The sequence below is a fragment of the Chaetura pelagica genome, unplaced genomic scaffold, assembly GCF_000747805.2.
Source record: "Chaetura pelagica isolate M959 unplaced genomic scaffold, ChaPel_1.0 scaffold299, whole genome shotgun sequence".
Taxonomy (NCBI): domain Eukaryota; kingdom Metazoa; phylum Chordata; class Aves; order Apodiformes; family Apodidae; genus Chaetura; species Chaetura pelagica.
Window position 1 is genome coordinate 509491 of NW_009954507.1, and position 7169 is coordinate 516659.

Consider the following 7169-nt stretch of genomic DNA (forward strand, 5'->3'; position numbering starts at 1 on the left):
GAGAGGTGCCGACCTCAAGAAGTTCAATAAGGCCCAGAGCAAGGTCCTATACTTGGGTTTGGGCTATTCCAAGCACAGTTACAGACTGGGGGAAGAATGGATTGAGAACAGTCATGAGGAAAAGGACTTGGGGCTGTTGGAAGCCAACCATGTCCTGGGCTGCATCAAAAGAAGTGTGGTCAGCAGGCTAAGGGAGGTGATTCTCCCCCTCTGCTCTGCTCTTGTGAGATCCCACCTGGAGTGCTGTGCACAGCTCTGGAGCCCTCATCACCTGGAGGACATGGAGCTGTTGGAGCAACTCCAGAGGAGGGCTATGATCGGTAGGCTGGAAAACCTCTCCTCTGAAGACAGGCTGAGAGAGTTGGGGTTGTTCAGCCTGAAGAAGAGAAGGCTCTGGGGAGACCTTACAGCCACCTTCCAGTAACTGAAAGGGCTACAGGAAAGCTGGGGAGGGACTTTTTACAAGAGTGTGCAGTGATAGGACAAGGGGGGGAAATGGCTTTAAACTGGAAGAGGGGAGATTTAGGTTAGACACTAGGAAGAAATTCTTTCCTATGAGAGTGGTGAGACACTGGCACAGGTTGCCCAGGGAAGCTGTGGCTGCCCCCTCCCTGGAAGTGTTCAAGGCCAGGTTGGATGGGGCTTTGAGCAACCTGGTCCAGTGGGAGGTGTCCCTGCCCATGCAGGGGGGTTGGAACTAGATGATCTTTAAGGTCCCTTCCAACCCAAACCATTCTATAATTCTATGATGCTATAATTTAGGTTAGTCAGGTGATAAGATTTTCCAGAGGGATGGACAGTAGCTGTATGATGCCAAGCCAAATTTAATAGTCATAAATAATGCACAGTGCAGGGGAAAACCATCTTTCATTGTTGCAGTACACTGCCAGAACTGCATCAGCTCAGACACTCATGATGAGTATAGGGTGCCCTGACTCACAGGCTCTGAGCGCAGGCAAAGAACTAAGGTATTTTGGCTGTAGAAGAAATGCTCTGCAGAACAATGCAGAGGGATTATCATTCCATTTTTTTACATAAATGGAGGTGCAGGCACAGCTGGGAAAAGGCACTGGTCACCTCATTTCATAGTCAGCATCACAGAAGTCACTACTGATCACTGACCTCTTCTTGTCCTCTTCCATCTGTCAACTCAGTCAAAATAAGCTAACTTAATTTAAACAGTTTATACAGTAGGGTTTTGCTGCCACAGTAAATTCACTTTGATTGGGAAAGGTTAAGGAGTACTCACACAGGCCATTATGCCATCAAAGCTGAGACAAAATAGGTTCTTTATGCAGTCAGGTGTGAGAAAGAGTTCGGAGGAGTGTGAAGGGGTAAAAAATATGAGAATATTTAACTGCAGCACCAGAAACAGGATGGATTGACTACCCAAAAACTGGAAGACAATTCCAATGCAGCTATTCAGTTATCTAACACCATCAGCTGTAAGTGCATTTAATGTGTTCTAATGTGATGGTAGATAAAATACTTTGAGTACCAGTCTTATGAATCAGTCTCTCCAGGCCTAATGTGGTAAACGTTAAGGTGAGACGAGGCAGAAGAGTAGACTGAGAGCATGTACTCACTGAAATATCTCCTTGGACATTCTGCAGGGCAATTGTTACTTGTCTCAGCTGTTAGCACCCAAGGGTAAAAAGCTTGCAGTCACTAGAAACTTCAAAATGCACCCAAGGCTGCTGAGGTAACACTCCTGTCCTCTAACCACTATGCAGGCAGGGAGAGGTAGTGGTCTCAGCACTCAGAGATAAAGTTAAGCAAGCTTTTGTGGCAGCTGCAGGGCCTTATCTGCTTAGATCAGCATCTCATTTCTCATGTATAGAGGGCTTGGGTTCTTCAGCACTCTCCATTCACTTACACTGCACAGGGTGCTGTCTAATAGACATGCAGGGAGCAGGTTGAATTCACCAGGCGCTGTCACATGAGAGGAATGGAGAAAGAGTTAAAAGGAGACAGACATTGGCCATCACATGGTACTCCCATTTTTGCACTCTCAATGGTCACATTTTTTGGCCACAAAAGGATATAAACGTTGGAATTGTTTGTTTGGGGGTGGAGGAAAGGGGTGTGATGTTTATCTGCAAGCATCCCTCTCACAAGGCTTGTCTGTACTTGTTCTGTTAGCCAGGAATCAGTGTGCCCAAACAGTCTTAGGGACACAAGTAAACAAAGCTTGAAGTTACTTAGGCTGTGTTTACATAGTTGCTTCAATACAAGTCTGTGCTGCCACTGGCTGAGGCTGCTTGGCTCTTGCCTTTACTCCATAGCACATCAGCGTGTTCCTGCTCCCTACCCAGGGCTGTCGTGCACCAAGAAATCAAGTAGCTAAACAGTGATCCAGGTCAGGGAACCAATTCATCTGCAAACAGATCTTTTATTTCCTGTTAGTTTGGTTTTCAGGCGACGAACCTGGCACAGCACACAACTGCAGTGGCATTAATGTCACAAGCATTTCAGTGGGAAGAAGGGGTCAGGGGAATGTGGTGGCCTTTCCAGCATAATAATCTGCTTATCTGTAGGCTCATACTTAAATTCTCTTTCTCTCAAAAGGAACTTAGGCACATACTTAAAACTGATCTTGTGTCTCAGATGCTGGATAGAGCTTTTTGGCGGTTTTAAATTCTACCATAAATCGAGATCTATGCTACTTATAAAACCTCTGCAAGCAAGTTTCACAAAAGTAAAATTCTCCATGTATGATGATAATTGATACTATGCAATATTTATCTAGCAGCAGGAAGTCATAAAATACAGACAAGAAAAAGAAAACTACCTGAGATCACCTTATAACTGCAATTCCGACACCATACATTAATTTCAGAGCTGACTGAAACTCAAAACTTCTTTTCTCATCAGAGTTTTACTTTTTGAAATGTGGGGTTGATCCAAGGATAAAACCAAATATTTCAGCCATTTCTCAATAAATGGACAATTTGGAGAAAAATAAGAATTAAGAGCTATCTGGTTGCCAGAGTCAATGTTAGCATTTTTAATTTTTAGATTAAAATATATTCTATTTTATGGAAGTTCCCTTACTTCATATTTTCCTGTTATTTCATGACTAATCAATAGAATTATACACTGACTAATGCTGACATGTCATAATATGACAAATCATAATTTTAATAACCTTCTATTCTACAGAAAAAAAAATGTTATTTTAAAAACCATTAAGGGCAGTTACTGCCTAGCACTGATCAAAACATCTTTTTTTTTTTTTTCTGTCATAGGATAGTTTGATGCTTTGACACAGAAAAGAAAGGAAGATAAAATATTTCTGTCAGCACTGAGCAGGAGCTACTCTAAACTACATTTAGAATAAAATAAAAAATAAAATCTAGGTGCTAGAATGTTTGAACTGCATGTCATACTGTATGTACTACATCAATGCTAACAGCACATGCAATATCTAGAAATAGTTTAAAAGAATGAAAAAATACAAAACAAGACAGAATAAAATATTTTAAAATAAAAATAACATAACAATTATGTAGCATTAAGTTATTTTCCAAAACAAGATACGCAGGAAGAGGAAGAGAGTAGCAATCCATTTCATTCTGCTGCAGTTTTTATTCCCAAATCTGGCTCTATCTTCCTGATGAAAGCATTTTCCTTTGAAGCTGATATGACCACTTCTGTAAGAACAGGAGGGAAAAAAATTGGCTCAGAAAATGTCTATCTCAAAAAGAAGGAAGTGATAAAAAATATATTATAACAAATTCTTCTGTTTTTTTCAAACACTTCTGTGTTACTACTAATTAACAATCATGTCTTATCTTTAAGTTTTCTATAATAACTTTCAGGTAACCTGGAATATATTGGGATAATACCTGAGTAATTTGCCCCAGCACATTTAAAACGAGGAGACAATTAAATTTAACGCGCAGCCTCAAAAAAATTCATTTGGAGGGAAATGTACTTATGGAAGACCTTTAGCTCTTCCCATCCCTGTGCAAGAGATGGGGAAAGCCTGAAATGTGTTTGTCCATTCCAGTAGCCCGACAGAGACCCACCAAACCTCCAAGCAAAGATAAAACCGGGACTGGCAGCTGCGAAGCACAGAAAAGAGGCAAAACACCCACGAGCTGCAGCTGCGCAGAGGCACATTCCTCCTGGAAGATAAGGCCTTGGCAGGCAGCTCCTCAGAGGCAGCAGCAGGCCCACGCTGAAGAGCAGTGCTGAAATATTGGAATTTTTCAAAGAGTCCTGAAGCATTTCTGTTGCCTGAACTGCGAGACATATTTTATTTAATCAGGTTTAAAAAAAAAAGAGAGGAGATGGCATTTGCACTGCCTGTGGCAGCCACTACATCCCAAGGAACCACCAGGCCCTGCCAGAACTTACACATCTGGTGTCCTGAGCAACTAAATAAACCAAAACAAGGGAAAATAAAAATAAAATAAAATAAAATAAAAAGGGGTTATTTTGGTCTCAGGGTCCAAACGAGGGGAAAGTAGTTCCTGGAGTCCCCCTGGAGCTGCCAGACAGGCCTCCCTCACATCATGGCTGTCCCTCCTTGCATACCCCAAAACTGTGGCATAGCCCCCTCCTGCTGCTGACTGCCAAGCCCTGCAGCAAGGTGGACATCAGGTTTTCTGGGGGCATGGCCATTGCCACCTTTCGGTCTTGCATGAAAGATGAAGACCTCCATGCTTATTGCTGGGAACAGCATAAAGTGCTAGCAGAGAGAAAGTCAAAGTCAGTTGGGTGCTTGGTTTCTCTTTTTCCACACCTCACAGAAGGCCTGAGTTGTAAGAAAGGCCATTTATGTAAATGGAAGGAATTCCCCTACTGAAAAGTGGAGAAGAGTAAACAGATTCATCACCAGAAGCAGCCCCCTGCTGTGCTTGAGGTTGGAGCTGGAGAACTCGCTCCAGACAGACACCACAGTGGGCTGAGGACAGAGGCAGCATCCAGCAGTAACAAAACTCCCCATCATCTCAGGGGAAATAAACATTTGAAGCCAGAGGATGCATGATCTGTATCTTCATATCATCATTAAAACATAGTGTGAGGGCAGACTTCCTAAATGTTGTAATACCTCCCTACAAATCTTACCCTGAGCCCAGCTATTAATGAGAAGAAATGAGAGGGACTTTCCTCACAACCTGAGAATGACAGAACATTATACAAAGGGAAACTCTGGCACCTGCTTTTAAAATAAGCAATTAATTTCATTTCTGTGTGTCTATAAAGCTCATACAGGTTACAATGACAAACGCTTAGATGCTGCTTTTCATCACCAAGTGTTTTTCAAAGAGTTTTACAAACTCAGCTGGTTCAGCAAAACTGTATAAGCACTCATGCACATTAGCACATTCCTGCCTATTCCTGAGGTGCAGCTGCCCAGTAGAGGATATAAAACCTGTTTTTTAAAGCAGCAGTGCAAGGCAGGAGATAATTTAAAGAACGTAACGTCGTGCCCTTGTGCATCTTCATTGCCCTTGCTGGGACACAGCAGCTCTTGAGTATTCATCTGCAGAGCTACATGCACCTTTTACCTAAGTGTCCATGGATATACTGGAACTGCACTGACCCAGATTTCATGCAGAGAATTTAGAGGGTGCTCAGGTCCAAGCCCTTTAAGATATGTAGGTAGGAGTTCCAGTGAAAGCCAAGTGCCTACATGCCTGTGAGACTCTAAATTCCAGATATCATGGAGTGAACAGCTTCAGACTCAGGGTGAGACAAACTCTCTCCAGTAAAAGCTAGTAGGCAGAGAATTACACAACCCATACCATTACTTGCCTTGCAGTGGGCACTCTCCAGCCTTACAGCCTTCTCACACCATCCAGATGCCAGTCCCTTCCCACACTCCACACGAGTATGGAAGTTGAGTGATCCTTCCAGAATGATGTCCCCTGTTAGCTGCAACCAGAATGTGATCCTCTGGTCCACTGTCAGCAGACTGGAACAGCATCTTCTGCAGCTGGGTGCAGAGAGCAGAGCAGTGCAAAATGGAGTCTGATGACAGGTCTGAAAGGCTGGGCAGGTGAGCCTATGCCAGCAGGCAGCTTTAGGCATACAGACAGTGAATGGGCAGTAAGTACAAAAGCCCCAAAACACAGACCCAGGTTGCTGTGAGAAGGCATTAGAAGACTTTCAGAGCCTGGTATATGGACTCTGGTGACCAGATTTTGGTTAACCTCTTACTGCTGGGCAAACAGTTGGAAACTTTTTGTTTCATCGTGAAACTAAAGCCCTACTATCTGTTCCAAGCCTAGTACACGAGCCTAAGCCTTCAGAGAAGTGCCAAGAGTTCAGTGTAAGGGAAGAGTCTGCTGTGTGAGGGGAAGTGATCTGAGTCAGGAGAGTTTCTCCTAGATTCAGATACCAGGTTAACAGATGTAAAACCAAGACCCACACCTTTTATGACCATTCAGGTTCTTGCCATCAGGCCTTGCTCTGTGTTCTTACCTTCATTACTCCAACCTGGAGCAGCCCCATCTGCAGAAAAGAGGTGTTTTCTTGGCCACACCAATCCAATTACACAGAAGTTAGTCCTGAAGGCTGATGAAGTTCTTTGCTAGCAAACTGGAAGTGGTGGATCACACAAGGGTCACCTTAGTCAGGCAGATCTCTCAGCTGTAGTAGTAAATCCTCATCTCTGGTCACCTTGACTTTGTCCACACCATCAAGGTAGCTGGCCTGGAGTCCAGACCTGGCCTTGGAGATCTAAGCAGGATGAGCTGGTAGCCTCAAAAGTGCCCACAGGAGCAGAGCTTGAGTGTAAGCTAATCCCCTCCTGCACCTACCCTTTCCTGCCTACAGAGCAAACTGCTGCACTCCAGGTAATGGCCAGAGAAACCAACACACAGGGTGCATGAACAGGGAGTTCAGGCTAAAGTATGAACACACAGCCTAAAGTAACTAGACACTACACATATACTTTCTATGTTTATACATTTTTATCTCAAACACTTTAAGGACAACTTAGGAAATCAAATGTAAGAGCGCCAAGGCCTTAACTTGGATGATTTATTTCTGAAATTCCTTTATTTCCTCGCATGCTCTTGAATTTTGCTCTTCCTAATTAGACCACTTATTTTTTTTAGTCAAGTGTTTTCTCAAATTCTTGCATTCTTTCCCCTTGTTTCAAGTTTCTCTCTTTTTAAAATGAAAAATATCTAGTTTGTCCATCCCTCTTTCCC